This window comes from Cherax quadricarinatus, chromosome 6 (assembly GCF_038502225.1).
Source record: "Cherax quadricarinatus isolate ZL_2023a chromosome 6, ASM3850222v1, whole genome shotgun sequence".
Classification (NCBI taxonomy): Eukaryota; Metazoa; Arthropoda; class Malacostraca; order Decapoda; family Parastacidae; genus Cherax; species Cherax quadricarinatus.
In genome coordinates, this window is record NC_091297.1 from 7,391,004 (window position 1) to 7,408,503 (window position 17,500).

Sequence of the window (17,500 nt, forward strand, 5' to 3'; positions counted from 1 at the left end):
ACACACACACAGGAAGTGGAATAGCCTAGCAAGTGAAGTAGAGGAGGCAGGAACCATACATAGTTTTATGAGGAGGTATGACAAAGCTCAGGAAGCAGAGAGGGAGATGACCTAGTAGCGATCAGTGAAGAGGCGGGGCCAGGAGCTGAGTCTCGACCCCTGCAACCACAATTAGGTGAGTACAATTAGGTGAGTGCACACACACAACCACACACAACCCCTGCAAAAACAAAATGGTGAGTACACACACAATCGGCCTAACGACACTGGAGGACAGGAGGGTCACGGGAGACATGATAACAACATACAAAATAATGCGTGGAATAGACAAGGTGGACAGAGACAGGATGTTCCAGACGAGTCATAGGGATGTTAGGAAGTATTTCTTCAGTCACAGAGTCGTCAGGAAGTGGAATAGCCTAGCAAGTGATATAGTGGAGGCAGGAACCATACATAACTTTAAGACGAGGTATGACAAAGCTCAGGAAGCAGAGAGAAAGAGAGGACCTACTAGCGATTAGTGAAGAGGCAGGGCCAGGAGCTGAGTCTCGACCTCTGCAACCACAATTAGGTGAGTACAATTAGGTGAGTACATACACACACACACACAGGAGATTTAAAAGGAGATTTAAGGAAGTTTTTACTGTGGAGACAGGAAGACCTCTGGGAAGACAGCACAGAAGGGAACATCAACAGGGAATATACCAACAAGTGTTGGATGACATACACACAACTGAGGAGGAGGTGAAGAAGCTGCTAAGTGACCTTGATACCTTAAAGGCGATGGGACCAGACATCATCTCCCCGTGGGTCCTTAGAGAAGGAGCAGAGATGCTGTGTGTGCCATTAACCACAATCTTCAATACATCCCTTGAAACTGGGTAACTACTTGAGATATGGAAGACGGCAAATGTAGTCCCCATTTTCAAGAAACGACTCAGAAACGAGGCACTAAATTACAGACCAGTGTCTGTGATGTGTATAGTATGCAAAGTCATGGAGAAGATTATCAGGAGAAGAGTGGTGGAACACCTGGAACAGAACAAGATTATAAATGACAACCAGCACGGATTCATAGAAAGAAAATCCTGTGTCACAAACCTTCTGGAGTTTTATGACAAGGTAACAGAAGTAAGACACGAGAGAGAGGGGTGGGTTGATTGCATTTTCCTGGACTGCAGGAAGGCCTCCGACACAGTTCCTCACAAGAGATTAGTGCAGAAGCTGGGGGATCAGGCGCATATAACAGGGAGGGCACTGCAATGGATCAGAGAATACCTGACAGGGAGGCAACAACGAGTCAAGGTACGTCAAGAGGTATCACAGTGGGCGCCTGTGACAAGCGGGGTCCCACAGGGGTCACTTCTAGGACCAGTGCCATTTTTTATTTATGTGAACGACATGACGGAAGGGACAGACTCTGAAGTGTTCCTGTTCGCAGATGATGTGAAGTTGATGAGAAGAATTAAATCAGATGAGGATCAGGCAGGACTTCAAAGAGACCTGGACAGGCTGGCCACGTGGTCCAGCAACTGGCTTCTCGAACTCAACCCTGCCAAATGCAAAGTCATGAAGATTGGGGAAGGACAAAGAAGACCGAAGACAAAGTATAGGCTAGGTGAACAAAGACTACAAACCTCACTCAAGGAGAAAGATCTTGGGGTGACCATAACACCGAGCACGTCCCCGGAGGCACACATCAACCAGATAACTGCTGCAGCATATGGGCGCCTGGCAAACATGAGAACATCGTTCCGATACCTTAGTAAGGAATCGTTCAAGACACTGTACACTCTGCACGTTAGACCCCTACTGGAGTATGCAGCACCAGTTTGAAACCCACACCTGGTCAAACACGTACAAAGGTTGGCAACAAGGCTAGTTCCAGAGCTCAGGGGAATGTCCTGCGATGAAAGGTTGAGGGAAATCGGACTAACGGCACTGGAGGACAGAAAGGTCAGGGGAGACATGATAACGACATACAAGATATTGAGTGGAATAGATAAGGTGGAAAGAGACAGGCTGTTCCAGAGAGGGGACACAGAAACAAGGGGTCACAGTTGGAAGCTGAAGACTCAGACGAGTCATAGGGATGTTAGGAAGTATTTCTTCAGTCATAGAGTCATCAGGAAGTAGGATAGCCTAGCAAGTGGCGTAGTGGAGGCAGGAACCATACATAGCTTTAAGATGAGGTATGACAAAGCTCAGGAAGCAGAGAGAGAGAGAGAGAGAGAGAGAGGACCTAGTAGCGATCAGTCAAGAGGCGGGGCCAGGAGCTGAGTATCAACCCCTGCAACCACAATTAGGTGAGTACAGTTAAGTGAGTATTCACTCACTCACACACACACTCACACACACACACACACACACACACACACACACACACACACACACAAACAAACACACACACACACACATTGACAGACTGTAAGAGGACAGAGGACAGGGACAGAGGACAGGGACAGAGGACAGGGACAGAGGACTGGGACAGAGGACAGGGACAGAGGACAGGGACAGAGGACAGGGACAGAGGACAGGGACAGAGGACAGGGACAGAGGACAGGGACAGAGGACAGGGACAGAGGACAGGGACAGAGGACGGGGGTAGGGGTGTGTGGTCCAAGAAAGGATTACTGGAATTAAATCCCAGTACGAAGTAACGAACAGTGGCTTAGCGAAGAGTTCGGTCTAGTGGGTGGCTTAAGCCACGAGTTCAATCTAAGGAGTGGCTTCAACCAAGAGTTTAATATGGGGGACGAGTGGCTTTACAATCATAAAATACTGAAAAAAAATAAAATCGAAACATTCGTTTTCAAAGCCAAAAAATTTGTTTTCCGCCTATCGTGACGTCATGGTTAAAATTCAGTGTGACACAGTGTAAGTGAACCTCCTTAGGCCTCTCTCTCTCTCTCTCTCTCTCTCTCTCTCTCTCTCTCTCTCTCTCTCTCTCTCTCTCTCTCTCTCTCTCTATCTCTATCTCTCTCTCTCTCTCTCTCTCTCTCTCTCTCTCTCTCTCTCTCTCTCTCTCTCTCTCTCTCTCTCTCTCTCTCTCTCTCTCTCTCTCTCTCTCTCTCTCTCCCCTACCCATGGCTGCCCCAGGGGTTATGAATATGGGGAAAAATGACAGCAGACTTGAGAGAGAGGATTCAACGAAGGGTGCTGAGGTAAACAGAGTGCCGAGCATATTCGTTCCTTGAGGCAAGTTCTACCGTCGCCAGAATTGTGTCAGCGGCCAGCGGAGAGGTGGGACCAGGAGCTGTGACTCGAAAGAAGAAAGAAGATCTTGACAGGAAAGAAAAAAAACGTGGTAAGAAAGAAATTTACAAGAGAGGTAAGGGCGGATTCTGAGTGCCGTGAATCAAAAAAAATAGAAAAAGGGTCGCTATTGGCACTTGAAGATCCAGACGAGTGGTAGGGCTGTTAGGAAGTAATTCTTCAGCCTCAGGGTGGTGAGGAAGTGGAGGAGGCAGCCCCACACAACATCGACAGTCTTGAAGATCAGCACGGCAGGTAGAGGGTTAGAAGGCAGAGTACCTGTGATACCAGTCGTAGGAGGCCAAGACGAGGCTGTCACAGCCCAGACTCAATCCTGGATACTACAAGTGGGAAGATACAAATCCGAGAGCAACAACAGTGGTCGATTCAGCAACCACAATGGTCGACACAGCAACAGTGGTCGATACAGCAACAATAGAGTGGTCAACATAACAACAATAGTGTGGACAACACAGAAACAACAGTGTGACTGACCCAGCAACAACAATGTGATTGACACAGCAATAACAGTGTAGTCGACACAGCAACAACAGTGGTCGACACAGGAACCACAGTGGTCGACACAGCAACAGTGGTCGACACAGCAACAACAACCTGGTCGACACAGAAACAACAGTGGTCGACACATAAACAACAGTGATCGACACAGGAACAGTGGCCGACACAGCAACAACAGTGGTCGACACAGCAACAACAGTAGTCGACACAGCAATAAGAGTGGTCGACACAGCTACAACAGTAGTCTACACAGCAGCAACAGTGTGACTGACCCAGCAACAACAATGTGATTGACACAGCAATAACAGTATGGTCGGCACAACAGCAACAGTAGTCGACACAGCAACAACAGTGGTCGACACAACAAAAACATCAACGACAGCAAGAGTCCATATAGCATCAGAAACAGGATCCATAGAGGGAATAAAATGATGGACGTGGTGTTGAAAAGCAAAGAATTATTTGCCATAATGTTAGGGAGACAACAAGGGAGAGAGACGGAGAAAAAGAGTGGATGAACCGGCACGACTAGACTTAATATTCACCTTAAATACCTTTGAAACAGGAGTAATATATTAGGAGAGTCGTCAGAATTATAGTGATCATGTAGTGTTGAGTTTCCAAGGTCATCATGATGTAAATAAGAAGTGAAACACAACAAAAGAGGAGTGAAACGCTGAAAACAAGGAATGGAACACTGCAAATAAGGAGTGAAACACTGCAAACAAGGAGTGAAACACTGAAAACAAGGAGTGAAACACTGCAAACAAGGAGTGAAACACTGAAAACAAGGAGTGAAACACTGCAAACAAGGAGTGAAACACTGAAAACAAGGAGTGAAACACTGAAAACAAGGAATGAAACACTGCAAACAAGGAGTGAAACACTGAAAACAAGGAGTGAAACACTGAAAACAAGGAGTGAAACACTGCAAACAAGGAGTGAAACACTGAAAACAAGGAGTGAAACACTGCAAACAAGGAGTGAAACACTGCAAACAAGGAGTGAAACACTGCAAACAAGGAGTGAAACACTGAAAACAAGGAGTGAAACACTACAAACAAGGAGTGAAACACAGAAAACAAGGAGTGAAACACTGCAAACAAGGAGTGAAACACTGAAAACAAGGAATGAAACACTACAAACAAGGAGTGAAACACAGAAAACAAGGAGTGAAACACTGCAAACAAGGAGTGAAACACTGCAAACAAGGAGTGAAACACTGAAAACAAGGAGTGAAACACTGCAAACAAGGAGTGAAACACTGCAAACAAGGAGTGAAACACAGCAAAAAAGGAGTGAAACAGCAAACAAGGAGTGAAACACAGCAAACAAAAAGTGAAACACAGCAAACAAGGAGTGAAACACTGCAAACAATGAGTGAAACAAAGCAAAAAGGAGTGAAACACTGCAAACAATGAGTGAAACACCGTAAACAAGGGGTAAAACGCCGCAAATAAGAAGTGAGACACCGCAAACAAGGAGTGGAACACTGCAAACAAGGAGTGAAACACAGCAAACAAGAAGTGAAACACAGCAAACAAAAAGTGAAACACAGCAAACAAGGGGTGAAACACAGAAGATGAGTAGAAAGGAGAAATCAGATCTCATTAGAGAAGAGTAAATATGGATATGAGAAAGTCTGTGAAAGTATCGCTGGAGGATCTTACTCAAGACTGATGAGAGGAAGAATAGAAGGAGATACTGCCGAGAAACAGAATAAGTGGTGAGAGAGTAACCCATGGTTCATTGTCACAGCTGGGAGAACCCATGGTTCATTGTCACAGCTGGGAGAACCCATGGTTCATTGTCACAGCTGGGAGAACCCATGGTTCATTGTCACAGCTGGGAGAACCCATGGTTCATTGTCACAGCTGGGAGAACCCATGGTTCATTGTCACAGCTGGTAGAACCCATGGTTCATTGTCACAGCTGGGAGAACCCATGGTTCATTGTCACAGCTGGGAGAACCCATGGTTCATTGTCACAGCTGGGAGAACCCATGGTTCATTGTCACAGCTGGGAGAACCCATGGTTCATTGTCACAGCTGGGAGAACCCATGGTTCATTGTCACAGCTGGGAGAACTCATGGTTCATTGTCACAACTGAGAGAACCCATGGTTCATTGTCACAGCTGGGAGAACCCATGGTTCATTGTCACAGCTGGGAGAACCCATGGTTCATTGTCACAACTGAGAGAACCCATGGTTCATTGTCACAGCTGGGAGAACCCATGGTTCATTGTCACAGCTGGGAGAACCCATGGTTCATTGTCACAGCTGGGAGAACTCATGGTTCATTGTCACAGCTGGGAGAACCCATAGTTTATTGTCACAGCTGGGAGAACCCATGGTTCATTGTCACAACTGAGAGAACCCATGGTTCATTGTCACAGCTGGGAGAACCCATGGTTCATTGTCACAGCTGGGAGAACCCATGGTTCATTGTCACAGCTGGGAGAACTCATGGTTCATTGTCACAGCTGGGAGAACCCATAGTTTATTGTCACAGCTGGGAGAACCCATGGTTCATTGTCACAGCTGGGAGAACCCATAGTTTATTGTCACAGCTGGGAGAACTCATGGTTCATTGTCACAGCTGGGAGAACCCATAGTTTATTGTCACAGTTGGGAGAACCCATAGTTTATTGTCACAGCTGGGAGAACCCATGGTTCATTGTCACAACTGAGAGAACCCATGGTTCATTGTCACAACTGAGAGAACCCATGGTTCATTGTCACAGCTGGGAGATCCCATGGTTCATTGTCACAACTGAGAGAACCCATGGTTCATTGTCACAGCTGGGAGATCCCATGGTTCATTGTCACAGCTGGGAGAACCCATGGTTCATTGTCACAGCTGAGAGAACCCATGATTCATTGTCACAACTGAGAGAACCCATGGTTCATTGTCACAGCTGGGAGAACCCATGGTTCATTGTCACAGCTGGGAGAACCCATGGTTCACACAACGATGCAGGAGCACACAAGCTTGGCTTTTAAAAATCTCTAGCTAAGACAAGACAGAAAAAAACCGGAGAAGCATAACAAACGGAAAGGAATATTGAGATGTGAGAAGACAGCCTCAGTTACCGCAGCACCTTCACGAAGGTGATGATGGCAAAATACCAAATAATAAAATTAAGGAAAAACAAGAAAGAGGAAATCACACCTGGAATGACAAGGAAATCTCTGAGGAACTGAATAATACACTTAAAGTTTTGTTTAGGAAACTGATACAGAGAGAAAGAGTACATCAACAGGTACTGAACACTACTCTGGAGAGCGAAACGTTGCTACAGTAAAGAATGTTGCATTAGGTGAATATACTACCGAGTGAGCTGGATACCTCAAAAATAATAATGGGATCTAACAACGTCACCAGGGATCCTGAAGGAGAGAGCAGAAGCACTGTGTGATCCTCTAACGAAAATGTACAAGTCAGTGATGGTGAACACCGCAGAAGTAGTCCCGGTATTAGGGACAAACACCCCAGGCGAGTGTTACTGACATGTACAGTGTATATGAGGTTATGGAGAAGATTAACGGAAGAAGACTGTGAAGAACCCGGAGAGAGATGGATGTCGTAAGCAAAAAATAGCCCTGGTGTGCAGTCTTGTCTCACAAGGTTCTGTGGTGAGGTAAGTCTTGTCTCACAAGGTTCTGTGGTGAGGTAAGTCTTGTCTCACAAGGTTCTCTGGTGAGGTAAGTCTTGTCTCACAAGGTTCTCTGGTGAGGTAAGTCTTGTCTCACAAGGTTCTCTGGTGAGGTAAGTCTTGTCTCACAAGGTTCTCTGGTGAGGTAAGTCTTGTCTCACAAGGTTCTCTGGTGAGGTAAGTCTTGTCTCACAAGGTTCTCTGGTGAGGTAAGTCTTGTCTCACAAGGTTCTCTGGTGAGGTAAGTCTTGTCTCACAAGGTTCTGTGGTGAGGTAAGTCTTGTCTCACAAGATTCTGTGGTGAGGTAAGTCTTGTCTCACAAGGTTCTGTGGTGAGGTAAGTCTTGTCTCACAAGGTTCTCTGGTGAGGTAAGTCTTGTCTCACAAGATTCTGTGGTGAGGTAAGTCTTGTCTCACAAGGTTCTGTGGTGAGGTAAGTCTTGTCTCACAATGTTCTGTGGTGAGGTAAGTCTTGTCTCACAAGGTTCTGTGGTGATTTAAGTCTTGTCTCACAAGGTTCTGTGGTGAGGTAAGTCTTGTCTCACAAGGTTCTGTGGTGAGGTAAGTCTTGTCTCACAAGGTTCTGTGGTGAGGTAAGTCTTGTCTCACAAGGTTCTCTGGTGAGGTAAGTCTTGTCTCACAAGGTTCTCTGGTGAGGTAAGTCTTGTCTCACAAGGTTCTGTGGTGAGGTAAGTCTTGTCTCACAAGGTTCTGTGGTGAGGTAAGTCTTGTCTCACAAGGTTCTGTGGTGAGGTAAGTCTTGTCTCACAAGATTCTGTGGTGAGGTAAGTCTTGTCTCACAAGGTTCTGTGGTGAGGTAAGTCTTGTCTCACAATGTTCTGTGGTGAGGTAAGTCTTGTCTCACAAGGTTCTCTGGTGAGGTAAGTCTTTTCTCACAAGGTTCTCTGGTGAGGTAAGTCTTGTCTCACAAGGTTCTCTGGTGAGGTAAGTCTTGTCTCACAAGGTTCTGTGGTGAGGTAAGTCTTGTCTCACAAGGTTCTGTGGTGAGGTAAGTCTTGTCTTACAAGGTTCTGTGGTGAGGTAAGTCTTGTCTCACAAGGTTCTGTGGTGAGGTAAGTCTTGTCTCACAAGATTCTGTGGTGAGGTAAGTCTTGTCTCACAAGGTTCTGTGGTGAGGTAAGTCTTGTCTCACAAGGTTCTGTGGTGAGGTAAGTCTTGTCTCACAAGGTTCTGTGGTGAGGTAAGTCTTGTCTCACAAGGTTCTGTGGTGAGGTAAGTCTTGTCTCACAAGGTTCTCTGGTGAGGTAAGTCTTGTCTCACAAGGTTCTCTGGTGAGGTAAGTCTTGTCTCACAAGGTTCTGTGGTGAGGTAAGTCTTGTCTCACAAGGTTCTGTGGTGAGGTAAGTCTTGTCTCACAAGGTTCTGTGATGAGGTAAGTCTTGTCTCACAAGATTCTGTGGTGAGGTAAGTCTTGTCTCACAAGGTTCTGTGGTGAGGTAAGTCTTGTCTCACAAGATTCTGTGGTGAGGTAAGTCTTGTCTCACAAGGTTCTGTGGTGAGGTAAGTCTTGTCTCACAAGATTCTGTGGTGAGGTAAGTCTTGTCTCACAAGGTTCTGTGGTGAGGTAAGTCTTGTCTCACAATGTTCTGTGGTGATGTAAGTCTTGTCTCACAAGGTTCTGTGGTGATTTAAGTCTTGTCTCACAAGGTTCTGTGGTGATTTAAGTCTTGTGTCACAAGGTTCTGTGGTGAGGTAAGTCTTGTCTCACAAGGTTCTGTGGTGAGGTAAGTCTTGTCTCACAAGGTTCTGTGGTGAGGTAAGTCTTGTCTCACAAGGTTCTCTGGTGAGGTAAGTCTTGTCTCACAAGGTTCTGTGGTGAGGTAAGTCTTGTCTCACAAGGTTCTGTGGTGAGGTAAGTCTTGTCTCACAAGGTTCTGTGGTGAGGTAAGTCTTGTCTCACAAGGTTCCGTGGTGAGGTAAGTCTTGTCTCACAAAGTTCCGTGGTCAGGTAAGTCTTGTCTCACAAGGTTCCGTGGTGAGGTAAGTCTTGTCTCACAAGGTTCTGTGGTGAGGTAAGTCTTGTCTCACAAGATTCTGTGGTGAGGTAAGTCTTGTCTCACAAGGTTCTGTGGTGAGGTAAGTCTTGTCTCACAAGGTTCTGTGGTGAGGTAAGTCTTGTCTCACAAAGTTCCGTGGTGAGGTAAGTCTTGTCTCACAAGGTTCTGTGGTGAGGTAAGTCTTGTCTCACAAGGTTCTGTGGTGAGGTAAGTCTTGTCTCACAAGCTTCTGTGGTGAGGTAAGTCTTGTCTCACAAGGTTCTGTGGTGAGGTAAGTCTTGTCTCACAAGGTTCTGTGGTGAGGTAAGTCTTGTCTCACAAAGTTCCGTGGTGAGGTAAGTCTTGTCTCACAAGGTTCCGTGGTGAGGTAAGTCTTCTCTCACAAAGTTCCGTGGTGAGGTAAGTCTTGTCTCACAAGGTTCCGTGGTGAGGTAAGTCTTGTCTCACAAGGTTCCGTGGTGAGGTAAGTCTTGTCTCACAAGGTTCCGTGGTGAGGTAAGTCTTGTCTCACAAGGTTCCGTGGTGAGGTAAGTCTTGTCTCACAAGGTTCCGTGGTGAGGTAAGTCTTGTCTCACAAGGTTCTGTGGTGAGGTAAGTCTTGTCTCACAATGTTCTGTGGTGAGGTAAGTCTTGTCTCACAAGGTTCTGTGGTGAGGTAAGTCTTGTCTCACAAGGTTCTGTGGTGAGGTAAGTCTTGTCTCACAATGTTCTGTGGTGAGGTAAGTCTTGTCTCACAATGTTCTGTGGTGAGGTAAGTCTTGTCTCACAATGTTCTGTGGTGAGGTAAGTCTTGTCTCACAAGGTTCTGTGGTAAGGTAAGTCTTGTCTCACAAGGTTCCGTGGTGAGGTAAGTCTTGTCTCACAATGTTCTGTGGTGAGGTAAGTCTTGTCTCACAAGGTTCCGTGGTGAGGTAAGTCTTGTCTCACAAGGTTCTGTGGTGAGGTAAGTCTTGTCTCACAATGTTCTGTGGTGAGGTAAGTCTTGTCTCACAAGGTTCTGTGGTGAGGTAAGTCTTGTCTCACAATGTTCTGTGGTGAGGTAAGTCTTGTCTCACAAGGTTCTCTGGTGAGGTAAGTCTTGTCTCACAAGGTTCTGTGGTAAGGTAAGTCTTGTCTCACAAGGTTCCGTGGAGAGGTAAGTCTTGTCTCACAAGGTTCCGTGGTGAGGTAAGTCTTGTCTCACAAGGTTCCGTGGTGAGGTAAGTCTTGTCTCACAAGGTTCTGTGGTGAGGTAAGTCTTGTCTCACAAGGTTCCGTGGTGAGGTAAGTCTTGTCTGACAAGGTTCTGTGGTAAGGTAAGTCTTGTCTCACAAGGTTCCGTGGTGAGGTAAGTCTTGTCTCACAAGGTTCCGTGGTGAGGTAAGTCTTGTCTCACAAGGTTCCGTGGTGAGGTAAGTCTTGTCTCACAAGGTTCTGTGGTAAGGTAAGTCTTGTCTCACAAGGTTCCGTGGTGAGGTAAGTCTTGTCTCACAAGGTTCCGTGGTGAGGTAAGTCTTGTCTCACAAGGTTCCGTGGTGAGGTAAGTCTTGTCTCACAAAGTTCCGTGGTGAGGTAAGGCTTGTCTCACAAGGTTCCGTGGTGAGGTAAGTCTTGTCTCACAAGGTTCCGTGGTGAGGTAAGTCTTGTCTCACAAAGTTCCGTGGTGAGGTAAGTCTTGTCTCACAAGGTTCCGTGGTGAGGTAAGTCTTGTCTCACAAGGTTCTGTGGTGAGGTAAGTCTTGTCTCACAAGGTTCTGTGGTGAGGTAAGTCTTGTCTCACAAGGTTCTGTGGTGAGGTAAGTCTTGTCTCACAAGATTCTGTGGTGAGGTAAGTCTTGTCTCACAAGGTTCTGTGGTGAGGTAAGTCTTGTCTCACAATGTTCTGTGGTGAGGTAAGTCTTGTCTCACAAGGTTCTCTGGTGAGGTAAGTCTTTTCTCACAAGGTTCTCTGGTGAGGTAAGTCTTGTCTCACAAGGTTCTCTGGTGAGGTAAGTCTTGTCTCACAAGGTTCTGTGGTGAGGTAAGTCTTGTCTCACAAGGTTCTGTGGTGAGGTAAGTCTTGTCTTACAAGGTTCTGTGGTGAGGTAAGTCTTGTCTCACAAGGTTCTGTGGTGAGGTAAGTCTTGTCTCACAAGATTCTGTGGTGAGGTAAGTCTTGTCTCACAAGGTTCTGTGGTGAGGTAAGTCTTGTCTCACAAGGTTCTGTGGTGAGGTAAGTCTTGTCTCACAAGGTTCTGTGGTGAGGTAAGTCTTGTCTCACAAGGTTCTGTGGTGAGGTAAGTCTTGTCTCACAAGGTTCTCTGGTGAGGTAAGTCTTGTCTCACAAGGTTCTCTGGTGAGGTAAGTCTTGTCTCACAAGGTTCTGTGGTGAGGTAAGTCTTGTCTCACAAGGTTCTGTGGTGAGGTAAGTCTTGTCTCACAAGGTTCTGTGGTGAGGTAAGTCTTGTCTCACAAGATTCTGTGGTGAGGTAAGTCTTGTCTCACAAGGTTCTGTGGTGAGGTAAGTCTTGTCTCACAAGATTCTGTGGTGAGGTAAGTCTTGTCTCACAAGGTTCTGTGGTGAGGTAAGTCTTGTCTCACAAGATTCTGTGGTGAGGTAAGTCTTGTCTCACAAGGTTCTGTGGTGAGGTAAGTCTTGTCTCACAATGTTCTGTGGTGATGTAAGTCTTGTCTCACAAGGTTCTGTGGTGATTTAAGTCTTGTCTCACAAGGTTCTGTGGTGATTTAAGTCTTGTGTCACAAGGTTCTGTGGTGAGGTAAGTCTTGTCTCACAAGGTTCTGTGGTGAGGTAAGTCTTGTCTCACAAGGTTCTGTGGTGAGGTAAGTCTTGTCTCACAAGGTTCTCTGGTGAGGTAAGTCTTGTCTCACAAGGTTCTGTGGTGAGGTAAGTCTTGTCTCACAAGGTTCTGTGGTGAGGTAAGTCTTGTCTCACAAGGTTCTGTGGTGAGGTAAGTCTTGTCTCACAAGGTTCCGTGGTGAGGTAAGTCTTGTCTCACAAAGTTCCGTGGTCAGGTAAGTCTTGTCTCACAAGGTTCCGTGGTGAGGTAAGTCTTGTCTCACAAGGTTCTGTGGTGAGGTAAGTCTTGTCTCACAAGATTCTGTGGTGAGGTAAGTCTTGTCTCACAAGGTTCTGTGGTGAGGTAAGTCTTGTCTCACAAGGTTCTGTGGTGAGGTAAGTCTTGTCTCACAAAGTTCCGTGGTGAGGTAAGTCTTGTCTCACAAGGTTCTGTGGTGAGGTAAGTCTTGTCTCACAAGGTTCTGTGGTGAGGTAAGTCTTGTCTCACAAGCTTCTGTGGTGAGGTAAGTCTTGTCTCACAAGGTTCTGTGGTGAGGTAAGTCTTGTCTCACAAGGTTCTGTGGTGAGGTAAGTCTTGTCTCACAAAGTTCCGTGGTGAGGTAAGTCTTGTCTCACAAGGTTCCGTGGTGAGGTAAGTCTTGTCTCACAAAGTTCCGTGGTGAGGTAAGTCTTGTCTCACAAGGTTCCGTGGTGAGGTAAGTCTTGTCTCACAAGGTTCCGTGGTGAGGTAAGTCTTGTCTCACAAGGTTCCGTGGTGAGGTAAGTCTTGTCTCACAAGGTTCCGTGGTGAGGTAAGTCTTGTCTCACAAGGTTCCGTGGTGAGGTAAGTCTTGTCTCACAAGGTTCTGTGGTGAGGTAAGTCTTGTCTCACAATGTTCTGTGGTGAGGTAAGTCTTGTCTCACAAGGTTCTGTGGTGAGGTAAGTCTTGTCTCACAAGGTTCTGTGGTGAGGTAAGTCTTGTCTCACAATGTTCTGTGGTGAGGTAAGTCTTGTCTCACAATGTTCTGTGGTGAGGTAAGTCTTGTCTCACAATGTTCTGTGGTGAGGTAAGTCTTGTCTCACAAGGTTCTGTGGTAAGGTAAGTCTTGTCTCACAAGGTTCCGTGGTGAGGTAAGTCTTGTCTCACAATGTTCTGTGGTGAGGTAAGTCTTGTCTCACAAGGTTCCGTGGTGAGGTAAGTCTTGTCTCACAAGGTTCTGTGGTGAGGTAAGTCTTGTCTCACAATGTTCTGTGGTGAGGTAAGTCTTGTCTCACAAGGTTCCGTGGTGAGGTAAGTCTTGTCTCACAATGTTCTGTGGTGAGGTAAGTCTTGTCTCACAAGGTTCTCTGGTGAGGTAAGTCTTGTCTCACAAGGTTCTGTGGTAAGGTAAGTCTTGTCTCACAAGGTTCCGTGGAGAGGTAAGTCTTGTCTCACAAGGTTCCGTGGTGAGGTAAGTCTTGTCTCACAAGGTTCCGTGGTGAGGTAAGTCTTGTCTCACAAGGTTCTGTGGTGAGGTAAGTCTTGTCTCACAAGGTTCCGTGGTGAGGTAAGTCTTGTCTGACAAGGTTCTGTGGTAAGGTAAGTCTTGTCTCACAAGGTTCCGTGGTGAGGTAAGTCTTGTCTCACAAAGTTCCGTGGTGAGGTAAGTCTTGTCTCACAAGGTTCCGTGGTGAGGTAAGTCTTGTCTCACAAGGTTCTGTGGTAAGGTAAGTCTTGTCTCACAAGGTTCCGTGGTGAGGTAAGTCTTGTCTCACAAGGTTCCGTGGTGAGGTAAGTCTTGTCTCACAAGGTTCCGTGGTGAGGTAAGTCTTGTCTCACAAAGTTCCGTGGTGAGGTAAGGCTTGTCTCACAAGGTTCCGTGGTGAGGTAAGTCTTGTCTCACAAGGTTCCGTGGTGAGGTAAGTCTTGTCTCACAAAGTTCCGTGGTGAGGTAAGTCTTGTCTCACAAGGTTCCGTGGTGAGGTAAGTCTTGTCTCACAAGGTTCCGTGGTGAGGTAAGTCTTGTCTCACAAAGTTCCGTGGTGAGGTAAGTCTTGTCTCACAAGGTTCCGTGGTGAGGTAAGTCTTGTCTCACAAGGTTCTGTGGTGAGGTAAGTCTTGTCTCACAAGGTTCTGTGGTGAGGTAAGTCTTGTCTCACAAGGTTCTGTGGTGAGGTAAGTCTTGTCTCACAAGGTTCTCTGGTGAGGTAAGTCTTGTCTCACAAGGTTCTGTGGTGAGGTAAGTCTTGTCTCACAAGGTTCTGTGGTGAGGTAAGTCTTGTCTCACAAGGTTCTGTGGTGAGGTAAGTCTTGTCTCACAAGGTTCCGTGGTGAGGTAAGTCTTGTCTCACAAGGTTCCGTGGTGAGGTAAGTCTTGTCTCACAAGGTTCCGTGGTGAGGTAAGTCTTGTCTCACAAGGTTCCGTGGTGAGGTAAGTCTTGTCTCACAAGGTTCTGTGGTGAGGTAAGTCTTGTCTCACAAGGTTCCGTGGTGAGGTAAGTCTTGTCTCACAAGGTTCCGTGGTGAGGTAAGTCTTGTCTCACAAGGTTCTGTGGTGAGGTAAGTCTTGTCTCACAAGGTTCTGTGGTGAGGTAACTCTTGTCTCACAAGGTTCTGTGGTGAGGTAAGTATTGTCTCACAAGGTTCTGTGGTGAGGTAAGTCTTGTCTCACAAGGTTCTCTGGTGAGGTAAGTCTTGTCCCACAAGGTTCTGTGGTGAGGTAAGTCTTGTCTCACAAGGTTCTCTGGTGAGGTAAGTCTTGTCTCACAAGGTTCTGTGGTGAGGTAAGTCTTGTCTCACAAGGTTCTCTGGTGAGGTAAGTCTTGTCTCACAAGGTTCTGTGGTGAGGTAAGTCTTGTCTCACAAGGTTCTGTGGTGAGGTAAGTCTTGTCTCACAAGGTTCTCTGGTGAGGTAAGTCTTGTCTCACAAGGTTCTGTGGTGAGGTAAGTCTTGTCTCACAAGGTTCCGTGGTGAGGTAAGTCTTGTCTCACAAGGTTCTGTGGTGAGGTACATGATGTGGGGCAGGAGAGAAGGTTGGGTGGATCTTGAACTCATCAGAGTTTTGTACTAAATACTTAACAGAACCTAACAACCACACACACACACACACACACACACACACACACACACACACACACACACACACACACACACACACACACACACACACACACACACACCAACCAAAAAGTGGCCACGATAAGCACATAATTACACAGTAATGTTTTGCCTCCCCTTATTCTCCCCTTCCTACATTCCCCTCCTTACCTCTCCCCTCCCTTCCCTTCCCTTCTCTCCCACTCACGCGCCTTGGGCGTGGCTGGAGGGGTAGGAAAAGGGGAAAGATGGAGGGGGACAAGAGGAGGATAAAACCAGTGGACTTTAAGTATTTGATAATTGACATGTAGTGAATATGATGAGAGGTAGTGACAACTTAAGGGAGGACCCCCACACTCACATGTAACGTGGGAATGTTACACCCCACACTCACATGTAACGTGGGAATGTTACACCCCACACTCACATGTAACGTGGGAATGTTACACCCCACACTCACATGTAACGTGGGAATGTTACACCCCACACTCACATGTAACGTGGGAATGTTACACCCCCACACTCACATGTAACGTGGGAATGTTACACCCCACACTCACATGTAACGTGGGAATGTTACACCCCACACTCACATGTAACGTGGGAATGTTACACCCCCACACTCACATGTAACGTGGGAAAGTTACACCCCACACTCACATGTAACGTGGGAATGTTACACCCCCACACTCACATGTAACGTGGGAATGTTACACCCCCACACTCACATGTAACGTGGGAATGTTACACCCCACACTCACATGTAACGTGGGAATGTTACACCCCCACACTCACATGTAACGTGGGAATGTTACACCCCCACACTCACATGTAACGTGGGAATGTTACACCCCCACACTCACATGTAACGTGGGAATGTTACACCCCATACTCCCATGTAACGTGGGAATGTTACACCCCCACACTCACATATAACGTGGGAATGTTACACCCCCACACTCACATGTAACGTGGGAATGTTACACCCCCACACTCACATGTAACGTGGGAATGTTACACCCCCACACTCACATGTAACGTGGGAATGTTACACCCCCACACTCACATGTAACGTGGGAATGTTACACCCCCACACTCACATGTAACGTGGGAATGTTACACCCCACACTCACATGTAACGTGGGAATGTTACACCCCCACACTCACATGTAACGTGGGAATGTTACACCCCCACACTCACATGTAACGTGGGAATGTTACACCCCCACACTCACATGTAACGTGGGAATGTTACACCCCCACACTCACATGTAACGTGGGAATGTTACACCCCCACACTCACATGTAACGTGGGAATGTTACACCCCCACACTCACATGTAACGTGGGAATGTTACACCCCCACACTCACATGTAACGTGGGAATGTTACACCCCCACACTCACATGTAACGTGGGAATGTTACACCCCCACACTCACATGTAACGTGGGAATGTTACACCCCCACACTCACATGTAACGTGGGAATGTTACACCCCCACACTCACATGTAACGTGGGAATGTTACACCCCCACACTCACATTAACGTGGGAATGTTACACCCCACACTCACATGTAACGTGGGAATGTTACACCCCCACCCCACGTGGGAATGTTACACCCCCACACTCACATGTAACGTGGGAATGTTACTCCCCCACACTCACATGTAACGTGGGAATTTTACACCCCCACACTCACATGTAACGTGGGAATGTTACACCCCCACACTCACATGTAACGTGGGAATGTTACACCCCACACTCACATGTAACGTGGGAATGTTACACCCCCACACTCACATGTAACGTGGGAATGTTACACCCCCACACTCACATGTAACGTGGGAATGTTACACCCCCACACTCACATGTAACGTGGGAATGTTACACCCCCACACTCACATGTAACGTGGGAATGTTACACCCCCACACTCACATGTAACGTGGGAATGTTACACCCCCACACTCACATGTAACGTGGGAATGTTACACCCCCACACTCACATGTAACGTGGGAATGTTACACCCCCACACTCACATGTAACGTGGGAATGTTACACCCCCACACTCACATGTAACGTGGGAATGTTACACCCCCACACTCACATGTAACGTGGGAATGTTACACCCCCTCACTCAAATGTAACGTGGGAATGTTACACCCCCACACTCACATGTAACGTGGAAATGTTACACCCCACACTCTCTTGTAATGTG